At 41.7% G+C, this 16,009-nt stretch overlaps 1 pseudogene; it reads left to right on the top strand.

Moving 5' to 3' along the window:
- The first annotated feature begins 589 nt into the window (after positions 1-589).
- Positions 590-3,356, top strand: LOC100727582 (trafficking kinesin-binding protein 2-like; annotated as a pseudogene).
- Positions 3,357-16,009: the final 12,653 nt, after the last annotated feature.

Here is a 16,009-nt window from a genome sequence, read left to right as displayed (position 1 = left end):
TCTGGCTCACAATTTGAGGGTTCAGTCCATGACTGGCTCCAAGGCAGAAACATCATGATGAAAGGCATGGAAGAGGAAAGCCGTACACCTCATGACAGGCAGGAAGCTGAGAATGAAAGAGGAAGCCAGTAAAGGGGCACACACATACCTAGGGACACAGTCAGTTTTGGCACCTCTTCCAATCCACCTCCTAACAGTACATTCACCTACCAACTCATCAGTGGATGAATTCACTGATGAACATAGCAGCCGCATGAGCCAGTCACCTTCCAGAGCTCCACCCCAGAACCCATGAGAAGATGCGGTAGCTGCTTCCTAGACCCAGTCTGTGCCAGACCAGGATCCCTGCGTGAGGAGAGGGTGAAGCTGCCCACTGGGCCCACCATGCCCACCATGCCCACACACCTCCTCACTATGGCAACCACAGGGCTGCGGGACTCTGGTTACACTTCCTCAGCATGTCATCTTGGGGACACCAGGCTGTCTGGTCATGACCATCCAAGGATAATCATGTGAGAGTACAGGGCCAGGTGTCATTTGGCTCATCAGAGAAAATCTGTCTAAAAGAAGTCCATATAACCACCTCCTTTTCTTTATCAAATGGCTTCATGGATCCCTTTTGCTCTGATTCATACCAAAGCTGTCCTTCTCAACCAAAGCAAGAAAGGATCCTACATGACTCAGTCCCAGAACGCCATTTTTACATCACCAAAAGGTAAAGAAAACCTCATGAACGGCAATCATAGAGACTTGGAGAGCATCGCTGATGTCTGCTCTAATGGGGACCTCCCTGAAGTCAAACTGGTGAACCTTCTGGAGGAGCAGCTGCTCCAGTACAAGCTGAGGGTCGACTCACTCCTGTACAAGAACCAGGACGGGGTGCAGTCACCACTCAGCCACAGCATGCATCTGATACCCTCTCCCCAGTGCTTACTGAAGGGACTTTCTGATACGTGATTCTAGGCACAGACAGGGTTGAACAGGTGCCCAGAACATACAATGACATCTACACGGTTACACATCTCCTAGCAGAGAGAGATCATGACCTAGAGCTAGCTGCTCGAATTGGGCAAGTTGTCTTAAAGCAGAATCATGTCTTATCTAAGCAGAATGAACCCTGGAGGAGCAGTTGGGGCAAGACTTTGATCAAGTTAATCAGCTGCAGCTTGAGCTGTCCAAGAAAGAAGAGTTACTTTGAATCATCTCCATTGCTTCTGGAGAGTGAAATGGATTCCAGCTGTTCTACACCTCTTCGATTCAATGAGTTTATCTCACTGGTTTACTGCAGTTGGAAATGCTTCAAGATAAGCTCAAGGAACTGGAAGAAGAGAATAGGGCCCTTTGGTCCAAAGCTTGTAGTAGCAAGATGGAAAATTTTACCAGTGAAGAGTAGGAACAGCAGCTTGTCAGCAACTGTGTTAAAGAATTCCATGAAACAAATGCTCAGATGTGCAGAATGACTGAAGAATTGTCAGGGAAGAGTGATGAACTGACTTAATACCAAGAAGAGATCTCTCCACGATCTCAAATCATGGCTCTTCAGCACAAACTTAAAGAACATGTGATTGAGAAGGAAGAGCTAAGACTTCACCCACAAGCATCTAAAGATGCCCAGTGACCACTGACAATGGAGCTGCATGAGTTACAAGACAGGAACATGGAGTGTCTGGGGATGTTACACAAATCCCAGGAAGAAATAAAAGAACTTTGTAGTAGGTCTGGCCCTGATGCTTCTTTGTGCTTCTCCCAGTCCTATGGACTTTTTACTGGGGAATCTTTGCCAGCTGAGATTGAAAGAACAATGCATAACAAGTTGACTTTGGATGAGGAGTCTTCTCTCTTTAAACAAAGAGCCCAACAGAGGCATGTGTTTGATACCATCAAGGTTGCCACTGACACCCAAGGCCACTCTTTCCACTCCCAGCTCTGCTACCCATCCCAGAGTCCAACCATTCCAGTGTCATCACGACAACAAAACCTTTTGAATCTGGTGTACAGCAGTCAGAGGACGGAACACTGCCAGGCCATGGGAGTAACTACAGGAGGTTCCGATGGCTCTCAGCCCACGAGCTGACCAGGACCCACTGGAGACAGTGATCTGACTCACTGCGTTGTCTCAGCCTGCATCGGCAGAACTACTTCAGTGAGAAGCAGTTCTTTGCTGAAGAGTGGGAACGGAAGATCCAAGTTCTGGCTGACCAGAAAGAAAGGGTTAGTGGTTGTGACAGCCCCCCAGAGAGCCTTGCCACCCTGCCCGCTAACCAGTCAGAGACCACAGACCTCAGCAGTGCCAGTTGCCTTCAAGGATTTATGCTGGAAAAATTACAAATAGTCAAGCCCCTTGAAGAATCACAAACACTACTCCTTGCTCAACCAAATTTGGGGACCATTCTTGACACAAGACCAGGTGTCATTACTACAGGTGTTGCCCAGTTGCCCATGGATGCTACCATTTATCACATCTCAGATTTAGAGGAGGTTGAAGATGAAGGAACCACTTTTCAGGTTCAGCAGCCTATTCAGATGGAGCAGAAACCACAGGTTTTTAGCTCAGTGGCAGGGATCTTCCTGCCACCCACCAGTTCAGCAGATGAACCTGTTACAGTTGCAACCGCAAACCCAGGCAAGTGTCTGTCATGCATGAACTCGACATTCACCTTCACCACCTGTAGGATATTACTCAGGTTACCCATAGCTCAGGTTTCCTTCGCTGGCCTGTGGCAGCAGTGGCAGTGCCTTATCCAGCCCAGCTGGGCACTCCCCAGCCCTGTCCAACCGGCTCAGTGTGGGGGAGTCCATCACCAACTGACAAGACTCTATCACAACCTTCAGCAGTACTGTGAGCCTGGCTAGACTCCTGCAAGAGCAGGGCATCTCTGCTAAACTGTACCATAGCCCAGTTTCCAAGAAGCCCCTTCTCCAGCCACTCCCCAAAACTCTGGCCACACCTTCCACACCACCAAATTCCCTGTCTCACTCACCGTGCCCCTCTCCATACCCCTTGAGCTCCGAGTGCATCTGTCTGAAAACTTCTTGGCTTCTCAACCAGCTGAGACGTTCCTCCAAGAAATGTATGGTTTCAGACCTTCCCGAAACTCTCCTGATGTGGGGCAGCTGAAGATTAACCTGGTGGACAGGCTCAAGAGGCTAGGCATAGCCAGAATGGTCAAGGCACAGGAGAATGAGAAAAGCTGGGAGGCAGAAGTTCAGAAAGCAGACTCTGCTGTGTGTTTAAATTCACGTAGCACCTTATTGGGTGGGCTGAGGAGAAATCAGGGTCTCCCAGTCACAAGGGGAGCTTCGGTGTCCTACTGTGCATACTCTCACCCAGAGTGAGCATCATGAAGGAGGACTGAGGCTCTGTGTGAACTGACCTCCTGTACAGGGCAGCACAGGCAGGGCATTGTGGTCTGACTGGAGAGAAAGGGAATGTTGCAGAAGGTTGTGGATGTGGAGAGAAGAGTGGGGAGGGCCGGGAACACAGTCAGGATGAGGTCCTCAGGGACAGAGGCTGGAAAACTGAGAGTGTAAATGGATGGGCCCCGAGTGTCTGGAGGCAGAAAAACAAAAGGTTCAGCGCCCTCCTTCAGTCCTGCTTTCTTGTCTTGAAAATAAAAACTGAGCAGAGACTAAATTCCAAATATTGAAATCTAAAAAAAAAGAACCCATGAGACCGTTATAGCTCTAATCCATGACACTTTTAGTTTCTCATTCTTGCCTAATTGCCTGGCTAGAATCTCTGCTACAGAGCTGAACAGAAGTGATGAAAATAGGAATCCTTGCGCTGTTCCTGACATCAGGGGGAAACACGCAGTGTTTCACCAGAAAGTTCTCAAATTTTCTTCCATATGCTTTCCTTAGTAACTATGACATTAACTGTAGGTTGTTGTGAGGTGTTCTTTATCAGATTAAGTTCCCTTGTATTCTTAGTTTTTTGGTGTTTTTACCATGAAAAAGTTTTGAGACTTTAGTCAAATGCTTTTCTGTGTTTACCAAGATAACCAGGTTGCTTTTGCTTTTTGCTATTGATACAACATATTACAATAATTGATTTGGGGGTGTTAAACAACCTTTCCTTCCTGAGATAAATGTTACTTGCTCATGGCATAAAATTCTTCTTAGATGCTACTAGTTTATGTTGGATGGCATTTTGTTGAGCACTTTTTGTGCCCAAAATCATAAAAGATCAATAGTTTTCTTTCTTGTGGTATTTTTGTTTGGGTTAGAAATCAGGATAATACTGGTTTTATAAAACAAGTCAGGAATATTCTCTCCTCTTCTATTTTTGGGAAGGGTTTGAAGACAAGATGTTAATTTCTGTGCATGCATTTGTGAGTGCATGCTGCTAAGAATCAAACCCAAGGCCTAGTGCATGGAAGGCAAGCTTGCTAGCTTTAAGATGCACCCCTAATTTCTGATATTAAGTTTTAAAAAACATTTGGTAGAATTAAAAAGAGTAGTTATCTGGGCCTGGGCTTTTATGTGTAGTCTTGATTACTAATTCAATTTCTTGTTACAAGCCTATTAAAATCATCTAGTTTGGGGTTTTTTTTTTTTTTTTTTAGTCCATTTTGATAGCTTATTTTCCCAGAAATGTGTCCTTTTCATCTAAGTAATCTGAAATGTTGACATACAATAGTTTATAGAATCCCTTTTTTATTCTTTTTACTTATGAGTTGTCAGAAATAATCTCTCAGCCAGGTGTGCTGGTGCAAAATTATAATCTTAGCACTCGGGAGGTTGAAGGAGGAGGATCAGCGCAAGCTTGAAACCAGTCTGGGTTACAAAGTGAGCTCAAGGCCAGCCTGAAATGCATAGTGAGACCATCTCAGAAAAACTAATAACAACAATGACACTAATAATAATCTTTCATGTATGACATTAATCATTAGAGTCTTCTTTCTTTTTTCCTTGATTAATATAGCTGAAAGTTGTCAGTTTTCTTCATGTTTCAAACAACCAAATTAAGTCATGACTGTTTTTTCTATATTTTTTCTATTCCCTATGTCATTCATTTCTGTTCAAATTTTCAGTATTTTCCTCCTTACACTTTTAGGCCATTTTGGTCCTCTTTTTAGTATCTTAAGATAGAACATGAGGTTACAATTTTAGTTCTTTCTTACAACTATGCACTTCCTTCTAGGTACTATTTTAGTAACATCCCATAAGTTATGGGGTGCTGCTTCTTAGGGGATACATCTGTCAGGAATGAGAATTCAGGCAGGGCTCCTTGGTTCTCTCTTTTCATGACCATATCCTGATATTAGTTTCCTGAATTGTCAGCTGATATATCCTGGGGTAATTTTCTTCAAAACTAAGCCAAGAGCATTCAGCTCCTTCAAAGGAGAGTTCCTAAATTCTTTCACATCTGTTCTGATTTCAGGCAAGTTGCTCCCCACTGTTTCCCTCTACTATTCTTTCAGGAAAGCCGACTGGATTCTAGTTATACTATATGTCCAGTGGGTCAATAATCTTCCAAAACAATACTGTTTTTGAGATTGGCTTGCACTTCATACTTTATTACAAATAAATGCAGTTCCTTAAGAAGAAAACAGAGCTGGGCGTGGTGGCATGCTCCTGTAATCCCAGCACTCGGGAGATTGAGGCAATAGGATCTTTGCAAGTTCAAAACCAGCCTGGGCTACAAAGTGAGCTCAAGGCCAGTCTGAGCAGCACATCAAGTGCTTGTCTTAAGAAGAAGAAGAGGCTTCTGGTAAAGATGGCGGATAGATAAGAGCAAAATACAGAGGCTCCCTGAGGTAGACAACTCAGATGCCAAAATAACACAGCATGGGGAGTCCTGGACAGAGGGACGACATTTTTCCACAGGAAAGGGGCACCAACGGGACGACATTTTGGAATCGGGCAGGACTGGCAAGAACAAGGAACAGCAGTGATTTCAGTTAGTTGTCCCCTTCCCAAATGAGATTAGTGGGGTATGCTTGGCCTGGGTCACGCTTCTGGCTGAGACCCAATAATTTGTCCCAAACTAACTCCTTACACACGGTGCACACTAATGCAGTGAAGGCCTCTAATTAGGCACACTAATGCTGTGACTGACTCAGAGGGGAGGAGCCAGCATAGGCTGCCCCTGTTTGCACCTCAATAACACACTGGAGTGGGCAGGATCACCTAGCCAGCACACTTCAGAAGAACTGTAACCAACAAGGAAAGGGACTGGGACCACCCCTATGTGCCTGTATGGAAGAAACAAAAAATATGAGAAGAGGAAGCAACAAGAAAAAGTCCCCAGGCCCCAACCCTGAAAACATTGATCCAGGGGAGGTAAATGTTGGGAGCAGGAGCCAGGGGTCCGGCAGTAAACGGGTGTGGGCAACCACACACTGAAGCTGAACCTCAATCAGTTCCTCATCCTACAGTGACCTCAGCCTTCTAGACAAAGCATCGCGCTGATATTAACCTGGGAAAAGCTTCATAACATAAACAATAGAAGTTTCTCATGGGCCCAAGAACATGTTTACCTCCTGGGCTGCACAACATAGAAGTTTCTCACGGGCCCAGGAGCATGTTTACCTTTGCTGTGTGCACAAGAAAGTGTCCTAAAGTGACTTGTACTGCTCTTTGTTTTGAAACATTATAAAAACTCTGTAGTTCTTCAATAAATCGCCTTTTGCCTCCTGAGCAACTGGTCTCCCTGTGTCTTCAGTCTCTCGCCTGACTCCTTCCCCGCGCTGGCCGCGGCACCTGGCACTTGGCGCCCAACGTGGGGCTTGGCGCCCAAACTTGGGGCTTGGAATATAAGCATTCGGAGCGTTTTTCCAGTGGAAGGAAAATCGGGAGTTCCGAGAAGACCGCTGCTACTAGGACCCGGGTAAGTGAAAAGTAAAAGTAGCAGGGAGTGGCATATACACAGGGATTGAAAATGGGTAACTCCCCGTCATCAGAACGGGAACTTTTTAAACAAGTTATTTCCTCTTTGTTAAAGAGTAGGGGCATTCCTGTAGCTAAGCTTCAAATTCATCGGTTTGTTGATTTTGTGCATCAGGTTTGCCCCTGGTTTCCCGAACAGGGAACGGTTAATGTTGAGACTTAGAAAACAGTAGGAAAAAAGATTAAAGATTATTATTGTGCTTGGGGTCCTGAGAAGGTTCCTGTAGATGTGTTTCCGATTTGGACTCTAATTAAGGACTGTTTAAAAGGAGACTCTGAGTCTAGTAAATGGGAAAAAAGAACTCGAGACAAGTTTTATAAGAAAAACCAAATCTTCAGAAAATGTGGCATCCTCCTTATACCCCCACCCCCGCCCTCTGCTCTGCCAGACAACTTCATCTCCTCTCTCCCTTATCTTAGACCATTGGCCCGAGCTTTGAGAGTGAGCTCACAATCTTTCTCTCCAGGTTAAAAAGGACATGATTAATGATGGTACAGCTGAGAAAAAAAAAAAATGCCCTCTCCTTGGTTGCCTGTTTAAACTTGTTACTAACTTAGGGGCTTGTTGCCCATTTCTGTTGCAGGATCCATATGGCTTATTAGATTCAAGGTTCATAATAAGAAAAATTATTTCCTTTAGCTGACCAAACTATGCAAGAAGCTCCCTTTGTTTGTGTCTTTAATGTTGTGGCACCTTGTTTAATATATAAGTCTTCAACTGATTGCTTGCAACCTCAGCATGCCTTTTAAAAGGAGTATTTTTTTCTCTCTGATGAAAATGTAAACATGTACACATATATATGTATATCCATGGTTATTAAAAATCATATCAACTTTACCAAGTAAAAACCAGATGGTACTATATTTGAGCCTGTTAAAAGGTTACAGTTTTGTTTTTAAAACACAACATTTTTATGTGGTAAAAAGACATAAAATAATTAAATATGATTTAGGCTACTAAAAGGTGACTTTAAGGGTTTTGTTGTGAGTTTTAATGTTGTCTAAAAAGCGAGAGAAAAGGTAATTGACTGGTGATAGTAAAAAGGAGGGACAAAGAAAGTGATTCGTCTTCAAGTAAAATGTCTGGCTGTGCCAGAATATAAAAAAAGATAAAACTTAGAGATATATTGTAAGTTATAGAAAGCTCGAGATGATATAAATTTTATTTGTCTTGGTTATAGTACTGAAAACAGCAGGTTTGATAACAATACCGCATTTTGCTCATTATCCTTTTTTTGGGTCATTAAAACACCTACACGTCACCATAGACACCTTTTCTCATTACATGCTTGTTTCACCAATGACTGCAGAAACTGCCACCCATGTAATACAACACCTACTATATTGGTTCTCTATCCTGGGCATTCCTCAATCCATTAAAACTGATAATGGCCCAGCATATATTAGTAAACCCTTTGCCAAATTCTGTCAGACTTTCCATATTAAATATGTTACTGGACTGCCTTATAATCCTCAAGGACAAAGAATTGTTAAACGTGCTAATCTCTCACTAAAAAACACATTAAAGAAATTAAAAAGGGGGAGATGGTATAAGTATTCTCCCAAAACCCTTCTTAACCATGCTCTTTACGTTCTTAATTTTTTAACTTTTGATGCTTCCAATAGATCTGCAGCTGAGAGACATTGGTCTCCTGATTTGCCCTCCAAGCCAATGGTTTATTGGAAAGACCCGTTAACTAATCTATTACATGGCCCTGACCCAGTATTGATATGGGGAAGAGGGTATGTTTGTGTTTTTCCCACAGACGCTGATACACCCAGGTGGATCCCAAAACGCTGTGTATGACATGCCCAAGAGCAAGATAAAAAAATTGCGCAGGACGATGCTTCGACTAACTATGACCCCGAGGATGAGAACAACGACCAAAAGACCTCCTGCGACAAGAGATAAAACTGCTGTTTTTGGCTCAACTGTTAAGCATTATTTGGGTTTTGCATACATTTTGTATGCCTGTGTGGGCAGATAATTATTGGGCATTTGTACCTAATCCTCCTTTGTTGCACCCTATGTCATGGGGCGACAACGATGATATTACTGTTTATGTAAATAATACTCGTATCTTAAGTTTTCCTTCTTCCACTCATATACAACCTATCTCTATTGTATATAATTATACTGGAATGTCTGCTTCATTACCCCTATGTTTTTCTAAAACAAATAAGAAGTGTACATTAATAGAAAGATACTCTGATTGGGATGGAAACTTTACGAATGGAATGCACTGGGGAGTAGATATGATATATATATTTTGCAACAGCAGTGAAACTAGAGTGGGAAAACGTAATCCCCCTGAGCATATTCCAAAATGTAGACAAAAATACCCAAGCAAAAGTATATATGGACTCTCACGGCATTTGTGCCATCATAATTATACTATATGTTACAAAGATCTGTGTGATTAGAGCTCTAGCATTTATCACCATGATAACAATTTTTCCATACTTTGTGAAAACTGTTGTTGGGCAAATGAGAAATGTGCGTTTGGACTTAAAACGTTTTAAGTTAAAATCAACTGCTAATAAAATTCCCATGCGACGCTTTGTCTAAGAAATAAGGGGGATATGTTGGGAGCAGGAGCCAGGGGTCTGGCAGTAAACGGGTGTGGGCAACCACACACTGAAGCTGAACCTCAATCAGTTCCTCATCCTACAGTGACCTCAGCCTTCTAGACAAAGCATCGCGCTGATATTAACCTGGGAAAAGCTTCATAACATAAACAATAGAAGTTTCTCATGGGCCCAAGAACATGTTTACCTCCTGGGCTGCACAACATAGAAGTTTCTCACGGGCCCAGGAGCATGTTTACCTTTGCTGTGTGCACAAGAAAGTGTCCTAAAGTGACTTGTACTGCTCTTTGTTTTGAAACATTATAAAAACTCTGTAGTTCTTCAATAAATCGCCTTTTGCCTCCTGAGCAACTGGTCTCCCTGTGTCTTCAGTCTCTCGCCTGACTCCTTCCCCGCGCTGGCCGCGGCACCTGGCAGGTAAATACAAAAGAGATTGAGGACAGCAAACATGCAATATCAGACATGGCATCAATGAACATAAAGAGATATCTTCAGGACCTCATAGATGAGTTTAAAAGTGAAATATTTAACCAAATAAAGCAAAATATAAGTAGATTAATAAAAGAAATGCTAAGCACCTCTCAAAATGACACAGACAGAAGAATGGAGGAGCATAAAAAAAGAAGAGAAACATTTGATGAAGAATATAAAGAAAACATAGAATACATGAAGCAGGTTCAAAGAAATTACCAGGAAACAAAAAACTCCATTGAAAGCTGGCAAATGCTTGAAAGAAATTAAGGATAGACTATCAAAACTAGAAGACAGGTTTGCAATATGGGATCATGAAAGGAAAAATTTCTTAAAAATAACAAGGAAACGGGCAGTAATAATAGAAAGGCTAGAAGACAAGAGGATCTATAATTTAAGACTAAAGAGTGTGAATAAAAAAGCAGGGGTACAAATAAAGGAGCTACAAAGGCTATTCACAGAAATAATTAAGGAAAACTTCCCAAACATAGGAAAAGAAAATGATATTCAGATGTATGAGGCATACAGAACTCCAGCTACCTACAACCAAAACCGAGTTATACCCAGGCATATAATAATCAAGATCCCAGAAATTCAATATAAGAACAGAATATTAAAAGCCATCAGAGAAAAGAACCCGATCACCTATAAAGGAAAACACATCAAAATCATGGCAGACTTCTTGACACAGACCATCAAATTAAAGAAGAGCTTGGAGCAAAGTATTCCAAGCCCTGAAAGAAAATAACCTCCAGCCTAGATTGATACCCTGAAAAACTGTCTCTAGAAATTAATGGAGAAACAACATGCTTCCAAGACAAAGAGGAACTGGTGGAATTTGTGACCACCAATCCAACTCTACAGAGAATACTGAAGGACATTCTAGAGAGAGAGAAACATACCAGGATTCCAGGAACAGTGGCAGAGAGGCCTCAATGAATGGAGCAGAAAGTGGAATGAAGAAGAAAAGCAGACAACTAATGGCAGAAAAAGAGCACAACAGAAAAGAGCCAGAGAAGGTAGGCTATAATCTCTAATATAGATGGCCTTGATGCACTAAAATAAAAAAGAGAGAGAAACACAGGCAGAGTAGATCAGGAGGTCGGGTCCACCAAGATGATCTTTCTAGGAAATATAATTAACCTGAAAAAGGGTTTATGGACCGAAAATCAAATATGAGAAAACTGCTCTATGTGACAGGGAACCAGAGAGTAACAGGGGCAACTCGACCAGTATTTGTGGATAGGATGGAAAGACAGGCTTTAATAGGTAAAGGAATACAACTAGAGATCAAGTCCAGATGGAAGAAGGTTCAAAACCACTTAGGTAAATAGCAGATTGCCCCCCGCAATCTAAAAACTGAGGGTGTTGGTGAGACCCAAAAATGCACAGTGCACCCTGGGAGAGTGAAAGGGGAGGAATAGTTTTTAAAAAGATGGCAGAAGATATTGTTAATAGTGTATGAGGATTTAAAACCCACATTACTCGCACTGCTCTCCTTAGATAAATTTTATTCTGTTCCAGTTTGTTTATTTGCACTAGATCTGAAGGCACAGAAGCTATCCCAAAAATAACAGGATATAGTATAGTAATCATCTTTAATTTCCTATTAACTTAATCTGGAGCCCTGTATAACTTATACTGTTTTATCATGACTGATCTTAGTTAAATCTGGTTTGTCTGATTGCTATTTGGTATTGACAGATATTATTCAAAACTGTTATGATTGATAGTAGCAAGTCTGAGAGTATAGGCAACTATACTGAAGATGACAAGATTCACTACAATACCCATTCTGGTTTGATTACCAGTTTTTAAAGTTTTACACTATCTACAAAGTTGAGTTTTTATTAATATTATGAACTGCTATATTCAATTATACTATGTCTGATGATATAGACAATTCTATTGAAGATAACAAGAGACAACACAGTAACCATTGTAGTATATTCATTATGTGTTTATAGGAATATGTTTTGTTTTGTCTTGCTTTGTTTTGTTTCTCCCTCTAATATAGAAAGGATAGAAATACATGTTAAGACTCAAGCTTGCGTAAAACCTATAAACAATTTATGAGCGCTGATCTGATGACACATGATGAAATGAACAAATACTTTGAAGAAAAAAAAGACACTACAGTACCCAGTGCTGATCCCATAGTGTTATGATGTAAAATCCAGCAATACTATTATTCTTTGTTCGGAGTGATTTTAGCCTGCTTTGGTTTGCTGAATCTCAACATAAATAAAGATATGGATAACTGTATGTATGTTTAAGTGTATAAGATTGATAACCATATTATTAAGTTTTTGTTGTATAGTTGAACAGAACTGTTTGCAGTCTCGCTGTTTGAATCCCCACTTCGTATGTTTCACTTTTGTATCTTGAACAACTATTTGTAAGAGGACAATCATCAACTAGTGATTTCTTACTGTTTCTTTTTTCTTTGAAAGTATGTATTATTTGTGCCCATTTTCTGTTTTGGTTAGTCTTTCTTTAAATAAAATTTTAAAAATCCAAAGAAGAAGAGGAGAAGGAGGAGGAGGAGGAGGAAGAAGAAGAGGAGGAAGAAATAATGAGGAGCTATGTATCTTGTGGTTTGTTTTTCCTCCTGGCGTGGGGAGGATCTCTGGATCCTCCAGAGCTGGAGTTGGAGACAACACCGCTCTTCTTTCTGAGTGACATCCCATTTAGCAGCCAAGCTTTTGGAGGAGGTAAGCCAGTACTGCAGATATTCTTGGCTTATTTATCCTGTCGTGAAATTACTGCCATATAAATTGGGACAAGAACAAATGGCTTAGTTTGGTCCCAGTAGTCTCAGTGGTGTCACACCCAAGGCAAAACCTCCTCCCCATGAGTGGGAGGTGGGATAGAAGCTAAAACCCTCCACTGGCCAGCCATGTTTACCCGGGACAGGTAGCTAGAGCCAGATGAGAAGTGTTGATGTCCTGCCCGTCTTAGGAAGATATTGCTATAGTTGAGAGGTGGAGAGAGGAGCTGTGCCCTTGGATAAACAAGCCTAGAGTGGAGGATTCATCTCGTTGAGCTGAGAAAGTGGAGGCGTAGGGCCTGTGTGGACTTCAGTATACTCTTGTTCTTTGTGCTGAATTTTAATATTTTTCTTGAATAAATACTTCTTTATTTGCTATATGTCTTTGGGATCACTACCAGAGGTTTTAAGGTGTTGGGTTTTTAAAAAAATAATTTTCACCACTTTCACTGAGGAGCAGGTCCACAGAACTCCCCAGGCTCTCATGCCAGGAAGCCTCCTCTCCTGGCCTGTTTTTGTGTTCCCAGGCCAGTGAGCCATCTTGAGATAGAGAATGGGAAGGAGATATCAGACCCAAAGCCACACAGCTCCCATTGGCGGAGGGCCAGTCTCGAGAGAAAGAGTCAGCTGTGAGCTATTAGGAGTCAGCTCCACAGCAGCTGTGGGTTGGACATCTTTACCACTTAGCATCTGAGTGGGCAAGAACAGAGGTCCACTGAATTTTACTTAGAATCAACACTAAGGTGATCCAAGGTACCCACTCACAAGGTCATGGGAGCATAGGCTTCACATGGAAAATGTCTCCTTAAATTTTGTTCCTTAGGTGCCTGCTCTAGGTTGGATTTTAAGTATCCCCCAAGGATCATGTGCTAAAGGCTTGGGCCCTGGCATGGTGTTTTGAGAACATAGTGAATTTTTTAACTGGTCAGGCTTACTGGGAGACTTGTGGGCCACTGCGGACAACGAAGGGGATTGTGGGACCCTGGTTCCTTTCTTTCTTTCTTTTGCTCCATTCCCATAAAGTGAATACTGTAATTTTGCTCTGCGTGATGTACTGGCTTTGCAACAAATCCAAATGCATTATCCCATCTGATCATGGATAGGAAAGTTCCTAAAATAGGAGCCAAAATAAATCTTTTCTCTTCATATGTGGTCCAAGTGGTTGTTATAATGATGGAAAACTAGAGTGGTGGTAGTGATACAGGATGTGTGATATAACACTGCCAAATAATCCACATAATGTAAGGAAAATATTATAACTCCCAACCTGCTAGATGTCTAAAATCGTGTTCTCCAAAAGTGAGGGATGAGTTCTAGAAACACCAGAAGTTTAGAGTAGGAAGATTTTATGGAGAGAAAGAAGGCTTCTGTCTAAGAGTGACAGAAGGAGGCCTAGAAAGTGGGATGTCCACGTACCCTGCTTCTCAAGGGTATTTTATTGAGCAAATCCACAAAGTGAGGTGGTATCAAGGAGGGACAGAACTATAATCAATAGGATTACAATAAGATTAGTCACATAGGAAATATTAATCCAACGTAAAATCACACGATGGATCTGAGACGGGACAAAAGTACAATGAACCAATTAAGATTACGACAAGTATAGTCACTTAGGTAATAATGCTTAAATGGGGATCATATTGGGAAGCAAATCACACTGCAAGTGCACATGGGATGGACAAGGACCTTCTTAGAAGGGCTAGGTTAAGGAAATTTAGAATGTTTAGAATATCAATCACTACTGTAAGTCCCTAGAGGAAGTGTGGGGATGTAATCAGTCCTCTTCTTGAAGCCTGGCTTTCAGTGAATGTGCTTCCACAGTAGTCTCCAACACTGACCTTTTGAGGGCTCAGCCCTGTCTGACTGGCTACAATTTTTTTAAATAATTTAGCTGTTTATAATAGTAGCAAGGTAGAGAAGGACAAATGAGTCAAAAATGGTGAGGGAAATCCAACAGGTCTCAGTAAGTGCTTGGAAAAGGAGGACATAAAAGAAGGGCCTGAGGTGATTTAAGTAGGCTGGGGGACCTAGTCACAAAATGAGAGAACAGGGAGAGGAAGCAGTTTGGGGGCGAGCTCTAATCCAGACAGGAAAGGATGAGCTGCTGGGACTCTTTGGCCATCTAAGATGGAACTAGGGGAGAAGATGTGCTGGGGGGCCCATCATCCCTGGAGGTAATGCCTGGACAATAATGAGTGTGATCACCAAGTGCAAAAGTGCAAGTTTGAGAAACACTACACTAGATGCTCTTGAAGGCAGGCTGCAGTTGTGGCCTCTACCTTATAGACTTACTGTGAAAAGGAAGTTTGGCAATTGACTACATACACTCAACATAAATGCATTTACTCATTTGTTTAATTAGCATTTATTAAATGCCAAGTATGCCTGGGGGCTAAATATGCCAGCACAAGTCAGATCCTAACCCTGCTTTTGTGAAGTAATAGTCTGGGAAATAAGTAAGAGGTAAGAAAAAGTAGTCCATAAAGAAACCAGTGCAATGCCTCATGCATTATAATGGAGGTGTTTGCAGGGTGTTACTGATGCATGGGAGTTTGAGGAATTGGTTATCGGAGGAGTCACCAGTGGGATAAAAGGCATGGATATGGTTAATGGAGCAATCAAAGGATGTGTCATTTCAGGGCCAGAGCTAGGATGAGGTGAGGCTTTGTTAGTCAGCTCCCCATCACTGTAACAACTACCCGAGATGGGATCTTTCCCATTGTATCGTCACTTCAGTGTACTGAGGCCACATCTGCTTCTACTTGGTCTTGGGTCATCTGAGAATATAACAAAAGCCTAGGATCACAAATTTCTTCCTCTGAAAGCATCACTAGTGAACTTTTTGGCTGTTAGATTATATCTAGTAGATCTATATTATGGTATTAATATCAGCAGACATTAATACGAGCACTTACAGGCATTTCTTTCTTCCATTAGAATGAAAGAATCTCTCTGTACTCTGGAGTAGTCAGGAGACATGGCATAAGTTCTCTTAGTCCAAAACCCTGGCTAAAATTCTGTTAGTCCCCCTAAAGGGACTAAAGATTCAGCTCAGTGACACGAGTGCCTGCTTGGCAAGTATGAGGTTATGAATTTGATCCCTGGTACAAACAATCAACCAAAAAATTTTTGGTAGTCCCTCTTTACAAGGATAATATAAAATGAATGAGAAAAATGTTCATGACTTGGATGTTCATTAAGATGTAAAACCACCGCATTTGTTGAAAAGAATTGGATCAAACATTTTTTTGAAACTTCTAATTAAGCGATTTGTTTATACTATCAAAA

This window comes from Cavia porcellus, unplaced genomic scaffold, assembly GCF_034190915.1.
Source record: "Cavia porcellus strain 051 isolate PalLab524CR breed Dunkin Hartley unplaced genomic scaffold, mCavPor4.1 scaffold_18, whole genome shotgun sequence".
NCBI classification, from domain to species: Eukaryota; Metazoa; Chordata; class Mammalia; order Rodentia; family Caviidae; genus Cavia; species Cavia porcellus.
Note: the sequence above shows the minus strand (reverse complement) of the source record. Positions and strands in the feature narration are given on the sequence as shown.